The sequence below is a fragment of the Astyanax mexicanus genome, chromosome 10 (assembly GCF_023375975.1).
Source record: "Astyanax mexicanus isolate ESR-SI-001 chromosome 10, AstMex3_surface, whole genome shotgun sequence".
Taxonomy (NCBI): domain Eukaryota; kingdom Metazoa; phylum Chordata; class Actinopteri; order Characiformes; family Acestrorhamphidae; genus Astyanax; species Astyanax mexicanus.
In genome coordinates this window covers 21,955,944-21,971,400 of record NC_064417.1, presented here as the reverse complement: position 1 = coordinate 21,971,400, position 15,457 = coordinate 21,955,944, and the positions used below count along the sequence as shown (strand labels likewise).

Below are 15,457 nucleotides of genomic sequence, written 5' to 3'. Positions count from 1 at the left end.
ACTGAACTATTAAATTGCAGTATGTATTATGAGGACCTGGCAATATTTGGGTACCACAAAGGCAAAGCAAGGCAAGTTTATTTATATAGCACCTTTCATAAACAATGGTCATTCAAAGTGCTTTACAAATTTAAAAATACAAAAACAACAAAAAAAAATCTAACAAAAAAACAAAACAAAAAGAGGATAGCGCAGTCACACATGTGAAACCATTGGAAAAAGGATTATTCTTATTATAGAGAAAAGATTGAGAAGAGATTATGATCTTTTGGCGTTTAAGGGTGAATATTCTATGATATAACCTACAAACTTACTTACTTATATTTGCTTCATTTATTAAGTGCTTTTCTGCCTTTCTAGGCACCCAAGGATGCTCACAATTACATTCTTCAGACACTTACTATCACTTACACCCATCAAGACACATCGTTGAAAAGCGCCAACCAATTGTGCACAGCATACTCTCAACTGAAAACAACCGTCTACCTGGAGGACTGCATAGGACACTGGGGAATTGACCCAGCACAGCAGTGCTGGTCTTTATGTTTTTGGTCTGTATGAGGAAAACAAAGTCAGTACTTGGAGGAAACCCATGCAGACACAGGGAGAACATGGAAACTGAACCCAGATGGGGACTTGAACCCAAGACCTGATCAACGCTGCAAGGAACTATCCAAAAGCCACTATGCAAGAGCCGTTCAGTCCTTTCGTCTTATTCAGCTGTAAAGCGCGACCATTCATCTGTGTGTGACAATTGATTGGAAGGATGACATGATGTCACAAGCACATGCACCCAAGCTCTTTGGTCACTCTTTTGGGCAATTAGACCACAGTATTCTCACACCCACTGGGCAACTTCTGGGCTACTGCACAAACGCAGGCCTAGCTAGCAGCTAGCTAGATAATAATCACCAGCTTGCATCAGCAGATCACAAGGCAGGCAAATGTCAGAGAGTATAGGTTCAAGATGCACCAACTGGCTCAGCAACACTTTAAAGCAAGCCGAAGAAAATAGTAATTAAGGCCTAACGAGTCCCGAGCTGACTAATGGTCCACAATTGGCCGGGCACAAGGGAGCGCGGAATTGATTAATAACTTGTAATTCATTACCGTGTGAATATGGCAAGCCCTACAATAACAGCTCATTTTTCTTCAGACACTGTCTGGTCATGCGTATGCATGTGTGTGTATATTTGCGTTCGCATGCTGTATCTCTGCATTCGCAATATTTATCTCTATCCGAGTGAGCCTGATTCGGCCCTGGTCATGCAGAAAAGCGCTAGCCTCCGCCGCCTGTTGCCGCTTCCTCCCGTCCTCTTTGTAGAATCCAGGGCACTGGCAGTGACATCACTCCGGCGGCAGAGCTGCTCCGGAGAGACGGGCTGTTTCCCACCGTTCAGTCGGGTGCTGACATCACTCCACTCCAGGCATGGAAGGAGGCCAGCTGTCGCCGGAAAGGTCAGCCGGCTCCAGGGGAAACTCGGTCCACCCCGCACATCGCCGCTGCCATGACACAACGTGTTAGGTCCGGCTGGTACGCCGAAAAAAAGAAAAGAGAGAAAAAAAAAAAAAACATCCTACCCTCTAATCCCCGCTTCCTCACTGTCAGCACTGGAGAGCCACTGCGAAACACTCAGTGTTCTCCTCCTCCAACACATTATTCAGCCTGAAGGGTGAGATAATTAGCTGAAGGGCTGATTCAGGCCGCTCCTGGGCTGCGCTAAGGTCTAAGGCCACCTGGGAAAATGATATTTAAAGCTTCTCATCTGGACAGCGAGCCTTTATTAACCATAATAGAAGAGCGGAGACTGAACAACTTATAGTATTTTAACAATATAGAAAAATATGAGTAGAGAGGAAGCAAGGAATCTGCACTGCATCAAGAACCATCCATCCTTCAACATGGAACTACAAGCGATTACATTGCAGGCTAAGCTTTATCAAGCACTGCAATAAAGTACTTTAATAAAGAACTTTTACTGAGCAAAACAGAGACCTTGCATTGAATAATCTGATTATCTGGGCTATGAGGCATCTGGGTTGGACCCATGTTTCCATCACACAATGGAAACATGCACTGTGATCAGATTAATAAGTGTTCCAAAGCATTTTTGAAAAAAAGACATGAAGGAGCAATAAGTCAATCTGTCTACAAGACGACATCTTTTCCATGGATATCCACGAATATTTTAACAAGAAATGCTAAACCACACGCTGCACACATTACAAAAGAATGGCTCTCGTCACTGTTCTGCACACCTGCAGACCTGACTAATCCCCAGTATGGAATAAGTGGAGAATTTTGAAACAATAAAAAAATGTATCAACTATGATTTTTACTGTTGCAATTCTTAAAAAAAAGTGTTTGCAGGAACAATGGGACAAAATTTGACTTAAATACTTTAGCAATACGTATCCTTAGTGCCAAAATTCTAGAATAGATGAACAATCCCATTCATAAGTTTGATAACTCCAGATAAGAGCATCTAAACGCTTTACAGATTCCTTATCTGTTTCTTCATAGTCACAATGTAAGAAAAAAGACATTTTATTTTTATATTTTACACATACTGTCCCAGTTTTTCTTTTTTTCTGATTTAGATGTAAGGTAACAGTGTGGGGAATGCTTTCTTTGCACAATTTGTACTTTTTGCAATGTTGCTGACCATGTGAGTAACGTCCAGTGTGAAACCTAAAATAGGTTTATACTGTAGCTATGGAGTGATATTGTGACCATGGGTTACAGACGATTAATTTAACATTTAAAAACTGATGTATTAGATGATACTACATCCAAAACACACTCAGGAATAATTGAGAGAAATTGTACATGTCTTTTGCGCGTTTTGAGCTTTTTTTTGCGTCCTCATGATAACAAACACACTGATGCTCCCTAAATCAAGCTGCACGGTGCACGGTTGACAAAAATAGTATGAAATGGACCAAAACAAAAATGCTACAGAATGACTTTTACAGAATTGACTTCCATTGAAAGTTTTGAACGTTTTTTTTTCCTGTCCTGTATAGTTTACATACATTTTGGAAATTCTTTTAAAGCATCTCTTTGCAATCCTCCTCAAATCAAGTCAAAAAAAAATTTTGGAATAGCTCAGTCTGGAGTAGTGTTTTCCATCATGTTTTTTTTTTTTGTTGTTGTTTTTTTTTTTTTTTTTCTTTGCAGTATTTCAGCCTGACACCCCTTTTTCATTCACATGGGGAAATTGACTATCAGAGAGAAATCATTTGTAAACCCATTCAATCAGCCTGGAGCTGCAGGAACGTGGAGGAACCCTGCCGTAACACAGAAATAAGATCTCAGCTGGACAGTGCTGCTCCTGCCATTTCACACAATAACATCTGGGAATATGAGGAACGAAGGTGACCCTTAGCGCGCCTCGGAACAAACGCTTAACGTCCCATTTCCGTGTGCTTTCAGCCGGCAAGATGTTTACCGTCCCTTTTTCCGTGAAATTTTCGGCACTGCATTTGCATGAGATTCCGTTAGCGCCGTGTTTTGTAAGGATTCGGATAAGAACGGAGCGCGGCGGCGGAATCCTGACGAAAATAAAACCAGCCCTTTGCTGGCGTAAACAATTTACCAGCATCCATGAATCCCTCTTCATATCACTGACATTTCTGTCAGGCCCGAGGCAATCTGAGCCAGCTCTGCATTCCACTCGCGCCGCCAAGCGCCTTTTAGCGTCTAGGCTGGAATTGAAATGGGGTTCACCACAGGTAACGGCGGAATGAACCTCGGAGTCAGAGCGAGAGGCTCCTCCGCCACACTCTTAATATCAGAGCAGAGGAGGACAATGCAGGAGCAACATCTGATTACAGCAGCTAAGCCTGAACATTCGGTTTCTATGGGAACAGGATATTATGTGCTGGCCCCCGAGAAAACAGGAAGTTTATGTCTGTCTGCAAGCTGTGTTTACAATGCCCCCCCCACCCCCAGCGTCCTTGGCCTGGGTATCATGCAGGGGGCATCTACTGTACACCTACAATAGGTTTGTACTGTAGCTATGGAGTAAAATTTTGATCATAGGTTTCAGACGGTTAAGTATTTTACATTTAAAAAGTCAAAGTCAAAGTGGTTTTTATTGTCATTTCAGCTATATACAGAGTACACAGTGAAACGAAACAACGTTCCTCCAAGGACCATGGTGCACATAAACACAGTGTAGACAGAACAATAGTGCAACAGTACAAAAGTGCAGACAGACAATACAACACAATACAGACAAAGAATAATAAATAACAAGACAGTGTGCAAATTTTGCAGTGTGCAAAAAAGACCAGGTGAGGTAGTAATTACTCTATTACACAGTGTGCAATAGAGTCCAGTGAGGTAGTAGGGTTTTTAGTGCTTTCCATTTTCTGGGGTAAGTGGGGTAAGAGTGTATGTTTCTGTGCATGTACAGAAAAACCATCAGTTCAGTCTCTGCAGTTAAGGAGTCTGATGGCTTGGGGGTAGAAGCTGTTGCAGAATCTGGTCGTGCTGGACCGGATGCTGCGGTACCTTCTTCCCGAAGGCAGGAGGGAGAACAGTTCGTGTGAGGGATGAGTGGGGTCATTAAAAACTAATGCATTTCATGATATGTGCAAGTTTGCAACAACCTGATCTTGCTGATCGAGGCTAAATAAAACATTTGAGAAGACTAATTAGGATTGGATTTCATGTAAACCCTAGAAAATAGAAAACCACCAAAACTTCACTTTTCACTTTCACTTTTCACAATGATGCCTCTGCGAACAAAACTCAAGCCACAGTGCTAAAGAGAACAAGTGGTCTCATAGCACTTGCTATATCACACTGGACTGGACTCACACGTTCAGCAACAATTTTCCAGATAGTTGCTATAGTGTTGAGCGAAGGTGGTTGCCGTGGTATCAGTGGTAGTCGCTACAAAGTTGATAAGTTCTTGCCAGATGGTTGCTTTGGTATCCAATTATTAGCAATTTGGTTGCTATGTTGTTGTTTAAAGTTTCTGTGGTATCTCAGGCGGTTGCTATGGTGTTGCTTAGTACCCCACCCTAACAACCCCAGCATCATACATGATACATCAGCTATAATAGGGCTGTGTGTACCATCACACTAGGAAGCACCTCCTTTTTAAACCATTTCTGAACCCTTTATATAAGGGTAGTCTTATTTTAAAATGGTACCAACAGTGAATAACCTCTTTAATCCATGCAAAACTGTAAACCTCAGTGAACCTCAGTTCACAGTTCACGTTTTTAGAGCTATTCTCTCACGGATGAACTTAGTGAGCGTAGCGTCTTTCTTCCCAAGAACGACACTTGAGCTTTCTAATTGGCAGATATAGAGATCACTGGAAGTGTCGCTAATCTCCATCAGGCTTTTTTTTTCCTTCCTCTATTTGGCATGGCTGTGGAGAAGTGGGGCGGGAGGAGGAAGAAGTGTCAGTCACCTCGTTCTGCAAGACTGCAGAAAGCTTTCAGAAAGAGAGAGAGAGAGAGAGAGAGAGAGAGATAGAGAGAAAGACAGAGAGAGAGAGAGAGAACACTATTCCTTTGAATTATGGGAGGATCCGGGGGAATATTGCGGTGGCAATTACTGGGGCAGGAATGCATTTTTCTCTGAAATAGCTGCTCAGAAAGCATCTGCGCATCAACAACAGATAAGATGTATTGCTCTTTTTCTTAAAGGGAGGAAGAAGAAGAAGAAGAAGAATGGAGGGAGAAACAGTATCAAAGTGAGGGAGCTGCACTCAGCACTCAGGCCTCCTGCAAATTGTGCTTAAAGACGGGAAGAGTGGCTCCTGCGGAACAAACGGGAAGATCTGAAACTGAATAAAGGAATCGGAATGGAAGAACACATCTGCCTGTCTATCTGTCTGTCTGTCTGTCTGACTGTCTGACAGACAGTGGATGGAAGAGGGGAATAAACATAGAGGATGGAATGATGGATGGCAGAAACAAAAAAAGAGGACACGCCGCAGTCGGCAGTGACAGCTAAAGCACAGCTCTATGAGGATCCTCGTGTCCCGATATAGATGAGTAGGCAGATGAGATGAAAAGAGAAGAAAAGTTCAAATCATCAGGGAGAAGAGAAAAAAAAAACACAGCAGTAACAAGTCAATCCAGGTTCAGCTCTATAAGAAGCAGCAGGGTGGGCTTCAAGACTTTAATCTATGTGGCGAGTAAAAGCAAAAAGACCACAAGGTACAAAGATAAAAAGTGTCCCACAAGTTACTTCAGGTAAGAACACATGAGAGAGCTTGGAATTGTTAGAATGTGAAGGTGACACTAAGACTTTGAACAAATCTTTTCTTGCAAAACCAGGGTTGATCAAACAGTGCATCAAAAGGTTCTTATAGCACTCATGGTACTACAAATAATCAGGTTTGTAATAGAAATTTCTTAGTGTAAAGAACTTTACTTATATTGGTGAAGATCTAGAACATCAAGTAAACATCTAGGAGGTCCTACAAAGCAAACACCTACTTAGCAACACCACATCAACCCATGGCAAGAGAAACCACAGAGACCATCTAGCAAGCATAACTACGTAACTACATTTTTGTCGATTTTAAGGTTACTACATAATTTGAACAGACAAACTGTCCCTTACATTGTGCCAAAATTTCTTGATGAACTGACCAATAGAAGTACTTCAAAATGACCTGAATTAAACTCATTTTACATCGAATTCCATTCAAAGTTTAGAAGGTTTTTTTTGTAAAGTTGCTGTTTTGGAGATACTTGTTTTTCATTGGACAGTAGGGGGTGTGACGAGACACTAATATCAGAGACGAGACACGATATTGGGTTCACGAGAACGAGACGAGACGAGATTTAAAAATAAAATTTTAAAGAAAACGTCAAAAATGAAAAATAGAGTTTGAAAACTAGAGTTTTATTTGACAAGATAATATAACGCAAACTTAACAGACTGGTTTCTCTCACACATTGATTCTATAAGAAATAGAAATAAGAATAAAAAATAAAAATAAAACTTTTCTAGGTCTTAAATAGTGCAAACAATAAGTGCAAACCACAACCAATCATATATTTTTCTCCTAAATCGCTTGTAATTTAACTATGCATAACCATAACCAGTCATATTAAGCCTTTGCTTGAAGTGCAAACAGAGACATCGCACCGCAATCATTTACCAGCTCCATATACAGTAAAAACGACCTGGGACACCATACCAACTGCATAGAAACACCATAGCACCATACAAACTGATAAAAAACATCACTAAAATATAGTTATTTTTTAAATCATACAGTGGCATGCAACTTCTGAGAAAATAGTTACATATATCCAAAACCCATACAAAAAAAACATAAATATAAAATTCAAGCTTGTTTTTGTTCTTTGTTTATTGTGTTTAATCATAACAACCACATATATTTTAATACAACTGTTTAAAAGAGCTTAAAAAATAGCAACTAACTTGCAATGATTTCACTTAATTGAAACTACCTATGATTTAATAGCTTCTTTTCAATACCACAGCAACCACCTAACAACTCCATAGAATCCATCAACAGCAACAACTTAGTAGTAACTTCATAACACCATTGTGAAGAGGGTAATTGGAAAAGGTCACAGATCATAAATATATATAATAACCATTTACCAACACCATATACTGTAGCAAGACCATGTCAACTACTTAGCTACACTATAGTAAAGAGTGTGACTGCAAAAGTGCACAGATCTGTACAATAGCAACCACCTAGGATACCAAGGCAACCACGAGGGAAGCTATGACCTATCAATAGAGGATAAAACCTCTAATAACCACCTACTAACACCATGGCAATGACTTGGGACACCACAGCAACCACTCAGCGAGACCATATCAACTTCTTAGCAACAACATATAAACCATCTGGGACACCATAGCAACTGTATAGCAACAACCTATGCAGTATAATCTCTATATAACTATACAGTACAGAGGTGGAATCCACTTTAGCTGTGCAAACAAAAAAGTGTATTTTCTAGTAAATAAATAAAAAGGTGGGAAACACTGCATCCAAATTGTCCAAGTGTTACTAGGAAATTAATCTTTTGAAAAAAAAATAATACACCTTTAGTGTATTATTGCAATTATACCACAGTTTCATTATCGCTGTTTATTAAAAGATTGATAATTAACAAGGATAAAATGTGATCTGATTGTTTATAAAAACGTAGTAAATTAAAAGTGATCCATTGCTGCTCTGTTTGTAGCTCCGCTGTTTGGCTTGTAAGCGCTGCATCGTTGCTAGGTTACCTGCCTTTGTGGAGTAATACATAGAGAGCTTTGGTTACAGTGCATTACCGGCTGATAATGGCACTCATAGAACACCTCTCAGCCAATCACACTGCAGAGTTATAACTAACTGTAGTATATTTGAAGTTATACAGTGCAAAAGAGTTGCTATTAAATTAAGGGAATAGAAAACAGCTAAATGTTCAGAAGATCCAAAAGCCATAAAAATAAATATAAAATATAAATAGAAAATTCAAGATTATTATTTTTGTTTTGTATAATTAATTTTAAAGCTCTGTAGGTTGTTGTTTAAGGGTAAAGTGCAGCCTGTAAACTGAAGCAGAACTGAGCTGCTCCAGAGCTGTTTCTGGGTCTTTGAACTGTCATGCGCAAAGCAGTCTTTGAACTACAGAGCGAGGAGGGGCGGGGTCTCAGGTCCATGACCTCTGCCCTGCATCCACCTGCAGCATCATGCATCATTTAGCGTGACCCGAGCAAACGCGCTTTTTTGAAGAGATGCTTCCAAGCCTGAACCCGAGCAGAAGCGCAGAAGAAGCTCCTGAATAATGTCTGTGGTACAATCGCTTTCATGTTCTCTAGACTCCTGCTGCTCCGAGACGGCCTGAAGACATCCATTCACTATTCATCACATTAGCTGGCAGCTCCTGACAGCTCGTGCCAATCGGAGGTGCTTATTTCTGCATGATCTCAAAGAGAAAACCACCAAACCCAATGCGCTGTATGACAACAAAGCACAGAGGAGTAAAAAATACAATGAGAAACAGGGACATGAGCTGGAGACGTCTCTGGACACAAACTCAACACGTAGCTGCGCTACAGAGTCAACAAGCTTTGATGGATACAGCCACTGCCAGTGGAGTTAGCACCAATAATAAAAGCATGCAACTTTTAAGATACTTCAGCTGATTAAAAAAAAAGGGGTTGGACAATGAAACTGAAACACCTGTCATTTTAGTGTGGGAGGTTTCATGGCTGAATTGGAGCAGCCTGGTGGCCAATCTTCATTAATTGCACATTGCACCAGTAAGAGCAGAGTGTGAAAGTTCAATTAGCAGGGTAAGAGCACAGTTCTGCTCAAAATATTGCAATGCAAACAACATTATGGGTGACATACCAGAGTTCAAAAGAGGACAAATTGTTGATGCACGTCTTGCCGGTGCACCTGTGACCAAGACAGCAAGTCTTTGTGATGCATCAAGAGCCACGGTATCCAGGGTAATGACAGCATACCACCAAGAAGGACCAACCACATCCAACAGGATTAACTGTGGACGCTGTAAGAGGAAGCTGTCTGAAAGGGATGTTCAGGTGCTAACCCGGATTGTTAAAAAAAAAAAAAAAAAAACATAAAACCACGGCTGAACAAATCACGGTAGAATTCAATGTGCACCTCAACTCTCCTGTTTCCACCAGAACTGTCCATCAGGACAATAAATTATTGGGGTCTAAAACCAGTTGTTTCAGTTTCATTGTCCAACCCCTGTAATTGTTGTGTTTTAAACAGTATGAATGGCTTTAAAATGACCATAATCTTTGGCCCAGCCTTATAGTATGTAAAATAGAATTTAAAACCATTATAGTGTTCACACATGGCTCGTGTTCAGTTTGGAAACAGATCTAGAGTAGCCAAAGCTAGAAGCCAGTGTAGAAAACAGTAATACCTGTAGACTTGTAGAGATTAAACTCATCTCGCCTGTGTTGAAGAGAAGCGCTGGAGATAATAACAGAGGCCGTACTCAATACCGCTAAATGGCCCTGTTGTTTTTGATTCAAACAGACAGAGAGCTTAGAAACACTTATTTCTCAAGTAAATCTACACCTGTCAAACACAATCCTCAGGGAGAGCGAGTCAATGAGTGAGCAGGCAATAATATGTGGCTCTGCATAAAATGAAGTCGATGCTGCAAACGGCAGGCCGGCACTTCCTGCTGCATTCTGTATTGACAGCTCCAATTCGTGTTTTTTTTTTTTTTTCTTTCCCTGCACATAATCGTTGAACCGCTGCCAGGCATCTTCTAGCATCAGCCCAATTAAAAGAGAAGAAAAAAAGGAAAAACAGGGAGAGATTGTTGCGGCGCTGAGCGAGTCGCTAACGCGCTTGTTCCGGTGATTCCTCAGCCTTTGCTGAGATTTCTCAAGGCCCGAGCCAAGTACGTTTTCCACGGGATTGCGGTAATCAGGTAGTTCACTGAATTCAGAGACTCTCGCGAGCTGATGTTACTTTGCATCCACCCATTGCCCCCCCCCCCCCCACCCTCCTGTTCTCCATACTGCAGACGGAGAGCTGCTTTTTTTCACATCTCTACCGATTTTCACACTTCATTTGCAATGAGCTTTAGAGAAGGTGCGGGGTGTCTGTGTGTGGATCTAAAATGGTTACCCTGGTATATACACTTCACGCCCAGTTACGGAAGGGAAAACGGCACGAGAGGAGGATTACTCTACAGCAGCCTGACTGCACACCAGCCCTCACTTCTTTAACCCCTATACATCACTTCATTCACGGTGTCTCCACAATATATACAGGCATCCCTTATAAACATAAGAAGACAAAAAACAGGTTTTGCTGCTTCTTTTTCTTATTTTTTATTCAAAAGATTAACAATATTTAAACCTTTTATTTGCAGAATAAAGATTGACACAAAATCAAGGACAGTTTTCAGCCAAAATATCTGAATTGTCTCTAACTTAGCCAAACTGTTCATATTCATATTATACTCACATCGGACAACCCTCTCGAGAGTCCACTACGCATCCCAGTACAGTGAGAATTAAATCCCTAACTGGCTACCCCTATTAAGAGTCATCACTCAGCCTTGTACAGTGAGTATCATCAGAAAACAAACCAGCTTCCCCTCTCAAGAGTACATCACTAAGCCCAGTTCAGTGAGTATCAGGACAAAAACTGGCTACTAATGTCAAGAGTCCATCACTTAGCACAATACAGGGAGTATCAGAATACTAACTTGTCATCCTCTTGAGAATACACCACTCAGCCCAACACAGTGTGTATAAGAACACTAACTTGACTGCCCTCTCAAGAGTACATCACTCAGCCCAGTACAGGGGGTATCAGAACCCTAACTAGCTACCCCTCCCAAGAGTCCATCACTCAGTACCCCTTATTGTAATGTGTTGCCATATATGTAAAATGTAAAACTAATAATAAAGCTAACTGATTTTATGTTCAACTGCTGACTATTTTATTATGGATTCATCTGCTGATTTCTCAATGCATTGATTGATTCTTTGGTTTTGAAACTCTCAAAACATGAACAAAATAGAAGAATATTAAACACATATGTACACAGTATGATAACCATTAATTTTTTTTTATACCATGCTACCAAACTAACAATGATATACCCTATAGCTGTACTTTAATGCAGTTGAAATTCTAGATAGGAAGGGACGTCCACAGATTTATATAGTGGAAATATAGCATATCTGAAACAATACAGAGCTGCTATTTATATAATAACACATTTGTTTTATAAGGTATCACAAATTAGGATTATGTAAGACTTCAAGATGTTCAGCTTGGAAACAAAAAAAATAAAAAATATAGCACTGCCATAAAAGAAGAAGAAAAAACTAAGCTGAAGGAAAAGCTGAACAAATAACCTTATAAATCTGTTGCTGAGGGCTATTCTCTGGTCTAGGCATGACCTCAGTTCAGCTTTTTCTCCTGGGTGTGAGAGAGTGTGTGTGTGTATGTGTGTGTGTGTGTGTGTGTGTTTGTGACCTATGTATTGGAGCATCTTTTCCTCTGCTGCTCACTTGAGCAGGTCTAACCGAGGGGCCAGTGGACTGGAGCTGTGGGGGTGTGCTGGGTCGGAGCTGTGGGGGGGGGGGGGGGGGGGTGCTGTGTGGGAGCTGTGTGGGGGGGTGTGTGTTGATGTACGGACTGGCTGCTGGTACTGCGGCCGCTGGGACACTAATGTCTGCCGACGGCTTGGCATCTCGCCGTGGAGCACCACACAGCCCTCTGCCACCTCAGCTTAGCCTGACGCTAGCCAAGAGGCCAAACATCAGCTCTCAGGGTAAAACAGGGTGTGGCGGGGGGGTGTGGTGACCCAGCAGCCCCCCCGGGACGTGTTCTCCCTGCGGCTCCCTGCGGGGTTTCTTACCATAACAGAGCAACACAACAACTGGCTTCAATACACAGTTCAAATACAGTAAGATGATGCGCATTAGCAGGGTATTACTATTTACTTACATACTTCTAGTACTAGAACTATTGTGAATGTATCATTAGAAAAAATCTAGTATTACTGTTTTTTTGTTAACTTCTAGAACTAAATGGACACTTCAAGCACTAATAGATATCTAAGCATATATTACTTCTATTACTTCTGTATATCTGAACTTCTAGTTATATACAGTATAAACATGGCTAGCACTATTGGACATCTAAACGGGTGGTAATGTCTACATTCTTCTTGTACTATTGGACAAGAATGTGCAGTATTACTTCAATACTTCTAGCACTACTGGAGAGCTGATATTGTAGTACAAATCATATTATAGCCCAGTACAGGGAGATCAGAACACTAACTGGAAACCCCTCTCAAGAGTTTATTTGTTCTGATACTTTTGAATATACAAATTCTAGCTCTAGAGCTGGAATTCTAGTGCTATTTAAACAATTTTACTACTTCTGTATATCTGATCTTCTAGTACCATTTGATTACTACTAAGTACTAATGGATATCTGATATTGCAGTACTTTTTTAATACTACTATTACATATCTTTAATATTAGAGCTATTTAACAATTCTATTACTGCTGCATATCTGAATTTCTAGTACTATTAGATATTGAAACTTATATTTAAATCCATACTAACACTACTGAATATCTGCATTTCTAGTACTATTTGAATACTTCTAGAACTATTCGATAGGTAAACTTTTAGTACCATTTGAACATTTCTAGTACTATAGGATATCAGAACCTCCAATATACTTTAAATACTTCTAGCACTTTTCGACACCATGATTGCTGGTACTGTTTGAATACCAACTATTAGATATTAGATTAGCTGTTTCAGTTTGAGGATTTTATTGCTTTTAGCAGCTGAGCTCCAAAAATACCAGTGAACGTCGCCTAGCTTCCAGCAGGCATTCCAGACTGTTGGAACAAACTACCTTCCACTACCAGATCAGGAGAATCTCTCACTATCTTTAAGAAACTCCTGAAGACAGAGCTCTTCAAAGAGCACTTACTCTCCTAACACCTCTAACACACTAACTACTTCTTTTAACCTTATTTCTTTTTTGACCTCTTTTCCACCTTTATCACACTATTTCCATTTGACCTCTTTTAAGCCCTGTCTAAAAATGTTTTTACCTTTAACTTTTTAACTATTACCTCTATTGCTAAATGTATATAATTATTATTGTAAGTCTCTTTGGATAAAAGCATATACCAAATGTAATGTAAAGTAAGGTGCTGATGTTTCTACAACAGATGCACTCTGGACAATATGGAGCGTTACTCCAACAAAAGCAAGATAAATTCTTAAATGCTTGAATAAACAATGCATAAGAAAGTGTTACATCAGATTTGTCTATTTGCTGTAACTATGAATTCATCTGAATCATTTACAGAGATGAGATGATCTAAGCAGATCCTTCCACTATCATTATGTAAGAAAATCTTATTGATATATAACAATGTCTTTATTCCAAGTAATCTTGGCATTCTGATGTGTTTTCATATTACATAATATTACGATATATTTGAAATAAATCTCAGTTTACAAGATTACAAGAGCAACATGTCAGTCATTATGAAACTACATTATGAGTCATTTCCTAACGACTGTCGAGATGAACGTGGCATTAGCCCGCTTATGATTTCAGTGTCACTTTAGGAAGCATGACTCCTCGCTTTTGTTTGACAGCAGCACTAACTGACAATAATAAGACCGAGGCGAAATGCGCTAATAAGAATTCTGTTTATTCTGTTACAGAAGAGAAAAAAAAAATCTACTTGGAAGATGCCAATTAAACTAATATTCATCTCTGGGCTCAGACGCGTCAACAGAAACATTATGACTAATGTGGAAAACAAAAACAAAGAAAGCCTGGCTCGGGGCTCGACTTGCCAGCCTGCTCCCGTGGCTCGGGTGGCTGCTCGCGGCGGCACAGGCGCGTACGTGAACACAAACGCGCGCGCGCGCACACACACACACATAAACACACACACAGGCTGGCACACGCAGAAACACACACCACTTTTACGCCACTGCTGCTCCTCGCTAGAACAAAGGCACCTAATTACCATGCAGAGCACAACATCGCTCAGATGCTAGCAGAAGCGTGACTGCAAAAGAGACGAGAGAAAGAGGGGAAAAACGAGAGAGAGAATGATAGAGAAAGAGAGAGAGAGAGAAAGAGAGAGAGTGAGTGAGAGACAGGTCCTGAGGACATTTTCCCAATATGATCATGCAGGAACAAAACTAATAAACGACAGGTTCTGGACCACCGCAGGACATCGGCGCTCCAAATTGCCCGCAGTGGCCGTCAAATGCTAATCTGTACTGGGTTATCACTAAAGCTGGGGTTACAATATGAAAATTTTACCCATATTTCAGTTTTTTTCAGTCTGTTGAGTTTGTGCAGGTTGGCTCTAGTAAGCCAAAATCGACAGTTTTAAAGAGAATTGTGGGAAAAATGTAGATCGTGAGTCAGAAATTAAAGGAAAAAAATGATTTTAAGAAATGAAAGTCAGACAAATCCATTTGAAAGTTTCCTCAAGTTCAGTCGCAAAGAACAAAAACAATATGATGAAACTGGCACTCATCAGGACCGCCCCAGAAAAGGAAGACAAAGAGTATTCTCTTCTCTGTTGAACAGGGTAAGTTCATCAGAGTTACCAGCCTCGAAAACCTCAAGTTAACAGCACCTCAGATAAGAGACACCTAAATTCTTCACTAAGTATTTTGGTTGGTTGAACACTTGTTACTACATGATTCCTTGTGTGTTCCTTCGTAGTCTGGATCATTTCACTATTAATCTACAATATAGGAAAAAAAGGAAAAACAAAGGTGTGTCCAAACATTTGACTGGTGCTGTATTCGTAGTGCAGGCCAAAAAAGGTAAGTAAACACTTACACTTACACTGGATTTCTTCACTGATTATTAACATGCCTGATCATTATCCAAGTTGTACTGTTCATGTTGATTATTTCTGTA

General features: G+C 40.4%; 1 protein-coding gene across 1 annotated transcript in view; it reads right to left on the bottom strand.

Moving 5' to 3' along the window:
• The window catches only part of aff2 (AF4/FMR2 family, member 2), a 384,893-nt gene that overhangs the window by 165,054 nt on the left and 204,382 nt on the right, over positions 1 to 15,457 (bottom strand). The window lies entirely within an intron of this gene.